Genomic DNA, 9,209 nt, shown 5'->3' on the forward strand with positions numbered 1-9,209 from the left:
CGTCAGTGGAGTAAAGGTCAGGCACACACACACACACACACACACACACACACACACACACACACACACACACACACACACACACACACACACACACACACAAAAGCCTCTGCTGCTGCTGTGTTGCCGTTGAGAGGGGTATGGGGTGCGGGGTAAACTGTATGTTGTTTTCTTTTTCAGGGACACATCAGGATAAAAAGGTTCAGATAAACGGACTAAAAGGAGAACAAATCCACCTGTCAGAGTCTGCGTGCATCATTCGTCATCATTAAGGTCATTACTGCTCCTCTCCTCGGGGTGGTTTTTGGGGATCAGCTCCACCCTTTGGGAGAAAGAAAAGAAAAGCAGATGAAGTACGAATACAATTAAAAACACACAAAGACGGCACACAGACTGAGGGAGGCAGTTTGCTGGTGGCATCGCTCCTCTCGTTTTCACTCATCAGGACGCAGAGGGAGGATTCGTTTCCACTGGTCTGGACGAGCAGCAGGATTTGAGGACATTGGGGACTGAGCCTGGACCTCAATATGGGAGTCTGTGGAGATTCTCCTCTATATGATGCTTTTTATGCACTCTGACCCTTTTTTTTTTTAACCCTTTAAACATTATGATGATTTTTTTCTTTTAAAAATTTTTGGGCGATTTTTTTTTTTTAAATACATTTTTGAAGTTTTTTTCTGTAAGTAGTTTGACAGATTGCTTTTTTTTTTCTTTAAGCATTTTCAGTTATTATTTTTTGTTTGTTTTGTTTTGGGGTTGTTGTTTTTTGATGATTTTTAAAGAAAATATGCCTTCCAAACTCACAAGCTCAACAAATTAGAAATTAAAATTTCACCAATCATCACAGCCAAAAACTGTGAAAGTTTAACTTATCGAAATTATCATTGGATTATCAAATTTCTGATGGTCCTTGAACACATCATATGAGATGAAGACTTCATGCATTTTCCAGAGTCACTCAGGGAGACTCACAAAACAAACAGCACCCCCCTCTGAGCAGTAACTTAGGCTCAGTCTTATTTTTAAAACTGCATATAAACATTTTTAGATCCGGGGCTATTTATAAAACATTCAGACGCCCAGGCCTAATGACGCCGCTGACAAACAGCATTATCACATATCGTCTCTGAAATACACTGGAATGACAGAGAGAGAGAGATGGGGGTGGTTAAAGGTCTTGCCAGACCAGCTTGGTTTGACGTGTTGGTGTTAGAGAAAGAAGCAGGAAGGAAAGAATGAGGGACAGAGAGGGAGGAGAGGGAAACGGGAGAAATCTGCTAAACAAATCAGCACAGCGTCTGTTGCATACACACACGGACTCCAAAACACACCAATAACACACTCACATCACCACACAAGGAGCGGAGCAACTTACAAACACAAGTGAAAAACAAAAGAAAGAGTTTCTGCTGTCAGTCACAGCCTGTAGCCGTGACAACGGGCCTCGGGCCAGATGTGTACGCACAGTCAGCAAGTATGCAACATATCGTCATGTGACTGTGAGCTGGCCTGGCCTGCTCTCAGCTGCTGCACCTTTGAGGAGTGAAATGCACACAAAGTTTGACCCAAAACAAACTCTGCCGCCTTCAACAAGCACAAAGGAACATATGGAGAGAAAAAAGTCTCAGTGCTGATGACAAAAACATGTTTCAAAACATGCCAAACACTGTGAAAGAATGGAAAACTATTTTACTACTAAATACAAAACATGTCAGTATTTAACACACACACACACACACACACACACACACACACACACACACACACACACACACATCTCAGTGGCACTCAGCTGGTTTAAAAGGTATTTATCAGACCGATCTCACTTTGTTCATTTTCATGATGAATCCTCCATCCGTGCTAAAGTTGGTTGCGGAGTTCCACAAGGCTCTGTACTCGGACCACTTCTATTCACTTTATATATCCTTCCCTTATGCAACAATATTAGAAATCACTCCGTAAACTTTCACTGTTATGCAGATGGAAATTATATCTAACAATCAATCCAGGAGAAACTGATCAGTTATGTAACTACAAGCATGCCTTATGGACATAAAGACCTGGATGAGCCACATTTTCCTGATGTTAAATTCAGATAAGATAAGTTATTGTTCCTGGCCCAAAACATGGCATCGCCTTGGCCTCCAGCGTCACCGTAAGGAACCTGGGGGTAATATTTGATCTGTTTTTTAAAGGACAAATCTGAAGATTTGTCCTTTAAATCCAATAAAACACAAACTTCAAGGACTGCATTCTTTCACCTCTGTAACATTGCAGAAATTAGGCATATCTGTCTCAAAAATATGCAGAAAAATTTGGTCCACACATTTGTTACTCAGAGGCTGGATTATTGTAATTCCTTATAGTCCGAATGCTACAATAAGTTGACTGGGAAGATGCTTTCTGATATTGTATAAAAAAGCCTTCAAAGTCAAGCCTGATTCAGTTTGTAGTTGTTAGTTTTATGTTTGTTGATTGACTTGATTAGATTTTGGTTCAACAGTAAAAAGAGGCAGAGTACAACCTCAGCAGTGCAGAGGAGGTCAAAGAATCTATTATAGCTCTGTTGCTTCCCCCATGACTCCAGGCGTGTCCTCGCTGCTCAAAAACACTTGGCCCCGTCAGAGGGGAAGTCTCCCTGCCTGCCCCATAAATCAACATGTGTGGAAGACACACGCATATCCACATACGTGTGGAAAACAGGGCAGAAAAACTACCCAAAGCTTTTTTTCACCCTTTGAAACCTGGAGTGACATCACTTTTCTTCTTTCACAAGTATTCAAACCTTTGAACCTCTGAGCAAATTAGTGCAATTTCTCTCAGAAACAAAAAAGGCAATATGCAACTTGATAAGAATTGTTATACAATTTGCAAGAAATAAGCAGATTTAGTTATTTTTTTAAAGGAAAAATGTCCAGGGGAAAAAGAAAAAAGCTATGGAGAAATTAAATTTATAATTGTTAGAATTACATATTTAATATTAGGATACAGAATTATTATGAAGCGGGAGTTGGGTTTCGGGGGTTAGGGTTAGTTTTTTGCTCTTGTTTGCCTTGTTTTTTAAAAACGTTATTTTCCTTCTCTTTTCTGAAGTAATTTTCAGGTAATTTTCTTGTACTTTTTTTTTTTTTTTTTTTTTTTTACAAATTTCTTGTAAATCTTCAGGTCATTTCTTCTATTGTTGCTCATTACTTTCTTCATGCTCAGGTTTCAAAGGGTTAAATTAGACATATTTTCAGTGTCAGAAACTGAGGAGCTGTCTTTTAAATTAAGGTTTGTTTTTTAAGGTTTGTTTTTTTGCTTGTTTTTATAACGACCACAACCACATTATCTCCTACATAGGCCTTCATGTAGGAGAGAGATTAGATTTTGGGATCATACTGAATCACCAAAGGTAAAAAAAACACCATATCACATGTTTGTGCAGCGTAACTAACAACTCTACAGTCACAAGCTCACAAACAAAAGATTGTTTACCAGTAGTCAAGGACAACAGCATTATCATATCTGCTGAGAGCTGACCACAGCGACGTTCTGCCAAAACCACATCCTCTGCATGATGTAAGACTCATCACAGGACTGTAAGAATCAGCGAGCATCTGAGTGGGAAGTATTAGTAATGGAGGATCCACTGTCTCTGATGTGTCGTTTCGCAGAGTGCAGCGGTGGAGGACGGGCAGGCTTTAGAGACATCGACAGTTTTGTCATATCACACTGTGTTTCACTGTTAATTTTATTTCATTTTTCCAGTAATTTGTATCAGTATGCCCTGAGTGGAGGATTTGTGGAGGCAGACATGCAGAGACTTTAAATGGGACTCTGTGGCGGCAAGTAAGCTGCTAAGTGGTGAGAAAAATGACCATGCCAGCACCGAGTGGAAAGGTTTCCCGTCCTCGTGTCTCACTTTTCATTAGGTTGCTATTACATGCATGCACACGCACACGTCCAGCTATCTGGATCTGAGTTAGCCATCTGGATTGGCTTTCATCGTTACAAATGTTGCACTTGAGCCGGGGTGGGCTTACCTGAGTTATTCAATAACGAAGCGCATGGTCCCTGCTGATGAAATGACTTTTCCAGTGAGGCTGTACGTGTTAATCCGCTGAAACTTTAACTACCTGGCAATGACAGAGAGAAACACAGAGTGAGTGAGTGTGTGAGTGTGTGAGTGTGTGTGTCTGTGTGTGTGTGTGTGTGTGTGTGTGTGTGTGTGTGTGTGTGTGTGTGTGTGTGTATACCATGACAGCAAAGACTCCCTCTAAACTGCAACACTTATTAGTAAAAATCATAGAGTACATAAAATAATGGACGCAGACTCCCTGACGTCACCTACTGGTTTGTGGTCTCATGTTTTTTAGCCTCGAGTTTGGCATTTTAGTCTTCGCTATCTTGTTTTTTTGGATAGTGAGGTGCCTTTACAGCTATGGTTAACTGTAATAATGCAAATACTCATTTTTGCACGCAAAAAAACTCAAAAGTCAGGCTTAAACCATTTTAAACAAAATTTACTTACCGGAAAAAACTGAATGTCTGACTCCTCAGAGGGCCAACCCAACGCTAATCAGGATTTTTTTTTAAGGTGACTAAAACTTTCATGAAATGACCCTTTATTCAGTCGACTTCATACATGCAGAAACATGGGAGCCAATGTTGATCGAGGGTAATAAACATTATATTAATTCAGATATTGCATGCCATTTCACAAGTAATAGTCCACATAGACTGACCTAGATTAGTTATAAAAGTTTTTTATTGGCATTAATTAGGTAAAGCAATATTTCTGCGGTTTTAGGAGATGTGCTGGTGCAGCAATAAGCTTAGGACAAAGTTTCTTTATAATATAAAGTTTCGACTGTTAAAACATACTAAATGCTCTGAGTAATAAAATACAACACCTTTTGTAGTGTCCATGTTGTTTCCACATTACAACTTAAAGCTCATGAACACACCAAAACTGGAAGAATGACTTTCCTACTCGGACCATCCAAAGAGCCATTCGAGGAACTGCAGTTTTGCACTTCTGCGTTGACTTAATTTTTCAGCCCTGGAGCCTGCTGCTTGGTAAATATTCAAACACTAAAACGTTTTGGATCACATTATTGCTGACCATTGTCGAAAGCTTTTTAGACTGATAATCTGCGCTCTAGACAGACATTTGTTTTCCATGCATCTGTGTCTCGTTTGCTCTCCCAGGCCAGGTGGGAAATGTAATCCCTCCGGCCGCCTTCTGGCTCTGTCCTCTCGTTTCCTCCCACTTGGACAGTCCTGAATACCTCCGAAGCGAGACCTCGAGGAGTTAACCCGTATCTAAATGCCGGAACACACTCATCTGGTTCGTTTCGACTCCAAGCTCCAGATGTCCCTGTTCCTTTCCCCAAGGGTGAACTCTGCAAAGGAAAGTCTTTTTGTCCACTGATATTTGTGATCTCATTCTTTGGTCACCACAGCTCATGATTATAATGAGAGTTGCTGCATTTATCAGCTGGTAAATACAAAGATCCCTCTTCAGGCACAGCTCCCTCTCTGCTAAGGTGATGGTCCAGTGAGGTCAACAGAGGAGCATCATCGGCAAAAAAAGACCAAATCAGACACTCTTCACTCCCTGTTTCTACAACTGTTCATGAATGAATCACATGCAGAGTCAGTTCACTTTCTCAATGTTTCGATGATCTTCACCACAAAGACGACCAAAGGTTCCTCTGACTCCTCTATGCAGACAAAGTGTGTCAAGTTTAGGTCCAGCAGGGGAAGCAGGACATGGTTGATTAGCCAAAGAACCAAAACCAAGCAATCCATGGCTTACCAAAAGAGTGTTGTGTCCACAAAAACAGCAGAAACTGAATTCGTGAGTCCAGAGTTTCTTGGGCTTACCAAGACCAAAAGGCCCATAACTTCAGCTTGACTATTTTCAACTCCAATGTCGGTGTTGCCGTCATGACAGGAACTGATGACTAGGTCACAACTCTGTGCAGAAGCCTCTGTGATGGAGTCCTCAAACATGAACGACTCAGATTCAATTCTCCCTCAGGCCCTTTCTGTCAAAAGGCCTCAGTCTGGTGCTTACAGTTCACTTTTTCTGCACATTTGGGTTTATTTGGTCTGTCTGAAAAATTCCCCTGCCACCTGACGTAACTCAACACCAGGTGGTGATCAGCTGAAAACTCAAGTTGCCCCCAAGAGTCAAAGACAGACGGCTCGAGAAAGGAAAATACAACCACAAAGTAAATCGTTGATCTTTGGCCTGAGGTTTGTGGATCGGTACAACCAGCGCTGTGCGTGTTTACACTCTACAAGAGCTCCATTAAATTTCACTTTATACAGATTAAAATTAACACATTCATAGGTCACAACTCGAATTCTGAACTCACACTCCCAAAAAGTGAACTAGCTCATGTCCATGGGTTCTATTTTTTTAAATACAACAAAATCCTGTCATTTTCATTCACTTGCAGATATTTCCCAAAACAATGTCGAATGTTTTGAGAAATATCTGCATATTAATGTGACATTTTTTCCTGTTGTAATCTGTAATTTACTGATCTGTTCCTAAATGGCCTTGAACTGGCTTCAGCCGTATCAGCAGCTGCATTGTCTGAAGTGCCAGTCGATCTGTCAAGCTGGGTGACGTGAATCCTTGGTTGCCCTGAAACGAGTATCATTTACTGTTGCGAGCGTGAAAGACGCTCATGTTCACGTTCATAACACGCAAACTGATGCGTTTACTTCACTGTTCACCAAAATAAGAGCATACTTAATGAACATTGACTATGAACTTCTTAATGCTCAAATATTTGTGGACATTTCATGAACACAAGAGTACAAAAGTCCAAAAAAACAACCCGGTTAAGATGGACCAGCACATCTGTGCAGATCCCAGGTGGAGTCTTTGAGAATCCCACATAAAGACTCTTTAGACACCACAGACTGCTGTGAGCACAGAGACCTCAGAAAAGAGCCCAATTATATCTTATTGGTACCTGCTTTACTAGATTTGCCTCCTTCCCCACTAGAGTGGATATTACATGTGTCAAGAAGATCCAGTTTTTGGAGCCAGGGATCGGTACAACAAGGTACCACCCAGTTGGCAGCGAGACCTTCTCACAGGCCTTGTTCCAGGAAGGGGCCAAGGTTTCTCTGATATGGAAGACGCACATACATAGAGGTCTTTGAAACGCTCTAAGCCTGGCCCCTCACCTTGGACCAAAGTGCTTTGGGAGACAATAACAGGAGCTGTTGCCCCTGACAACACAGCTCCAAGGGTCACAGGGGCTCACAACTCCCCCCAGTCCACCACCACAAGAGGGTGGTATCAGAAAACAACAGAAACAACAAGACAAGGCTGGATACAAGGATGGTTTGACTAAAAAGTCTGTACCTAAAGGCATGGTGCTTTACAGAGGTAAGCAGACAAAAGTCCAGGGGTCCCCAAAAAAACCTGACACAAAGGTCTGAGTCTAAGAAACTCAAGAATGGTCTGATAAACACAAGGAAAACACAAAGACGTACGGCTGGAAAGTTCACCATCACAGAAAAGATGGTCTGACAGCGACAAAAGGAATCACACAGACTGAACACAGTTTCGGCCCAAGTTGCCAGATAAAAAATGCTAAATGGACTGCACTTGTATAGGCCTTTTCTAGTCTTCCAACCGCTCAAGGCACTTTCACACCACGTGTCGCATTCACCCGTTCATGCACATATTCACACACTGCTGGCCAAGGCTACTGTACAGGGCGCCACCTGCTGCTCAGTAACCATTTACACACACTCACACACCGATGGTGCAGCATCGGGAGCAATTTGGGGTTCAGTATTTTGCCCAAGGGTACTTTGACATGTTGACTGGAGAAGCTGGGGATCAAACCGCTGACCTTCTGATTACATGATGACCCGCTCTACCTCTGAGCCACAGCCGCCCCAGATATCATCGTGTTGTCCGTGGACATCCACATACTACGCTCTACGTTTCCTTCTGCTTCAGGTTCCAGGATGCTGCTACCGTGATCAACACGAGCACATGGTGGGATGACGCTGCTCGTGGTTACGTTTATGCAACAAAAGCACATGGCAACCAACGCCGAGACGTCAACAAAAACACATGGCAACCAACGCCGAGACGTCAACAAAAACACATGCTGGCACGGCAGGTTAGGATTAAGGGAAAGAGCCACATGGGAAGGTGAAGAAAAAAATCCATCGTGTTCAGACAATAAATGAACACCGGACTCCTGCACGAAAATCTGAAAATCTGAGCTTTGTCGCCTTATAGGAGAATTCATGCTCCTAATATTTTGGTGTTACTGGCAGCATTTCAACCTGATGCCATCCAGCGGCAAATCATGCGTACGCGACAGGTCCCATCCAGCAGCAATCTCAACTGACACCAACTATCCGTGTATTATGCTGCTGCTGCAGGTGTTTTCACCTGATGCTGCTCCAGCGGCATATCATGCGGACGCGAAGGATGGCTTTTGGTGTCAAATACACTGCAAAAGCAGCAGTATTTGATGAAATCCAAACAGGCTGGATCAGGGCGCTGCTGGTCATTGCACATGTGGGAAACACACACACGAAAGCAGGGTGTGAAGTATCTGAATGAGAAACAAAAGTGAGTGCCAAAATCAAAAGGGAAATAGTGACAGAAAAAGTGCAAACAAGAAAACATAACCGTAATAACAGGCGGTAATTCTCAGAGGGGATGCAACTACAGTCTCCATACAACACATCAGCTGAAATATATTCAGACAATTCTGCAAAAACTGCAGCATTTTTACACATAAAACACAGAGAAAAGATGTTGTCTGGTTTAGATTGTTGGAGCTTTCACAGACATGAGCCATGTTTGGACCGCACCATCAGTTCTGGGTGAACTTGGACGGCGTGCTGAAAAACAGTCTTGTAATCCGCTCTTTACAGCAGTTTGTTTTTCATCACTTGTCCCGGCGGTCTGACCGGCTGCCCGGACGTCTGCGTATCAGCGTGTCTGTGTGTCAGGTGCTCCGCCACTCTGTCTTCAGGTCTGTCAGCAGCTCGGCTCATAAGGCTCCTCTCAAGGTTCAATGTGCAACTCAATTAGGACTTGACAGGGGCAGGTGTCAGGTGGTCAGCCGGTGTGTGTGTGTGTGTGTGTGTGTGTGTCCAAGGTGTGTCTGCCAGATCTAATAGGAATATCTTTCAGCCAAAAGAGACTCTCTCTCCCTCTTTTTTTT

At 42.6% G+C, this 9,209-nt stretch overlaps 1 protein-coding gene across 1 annotated transcript in view; it reads left to right on the forward strand.

Annotated features, from left to right (window-relative positions):
- The window catches only part of vwa8 (von Willebrand factor A domain containing 8), a 24,405-nt gene that overhangs the window by 3,071 nt on the left and 12,125 nt on the right, over positions 1–9,209 (forward strand). The window lies entirely within an intron of this gene.

The sequence above is a fragment of the Plectropomus leopardus genome, chromosome 10 (assembly GCF_008729295.1).
Source record: "Plectropomus leopardus isolate mb chromosome 10, YSFRI_Pleo_2.0, whole genome shotgun sequence".
In the NCBI taxonomy this organism is placed as follows: domain Eukaryota; kingdom Metazoa; phylum Chordata; class Actinopteri; order Perciformes; family Serranidae; genus Plectropomus; species Plectropomus leopardus.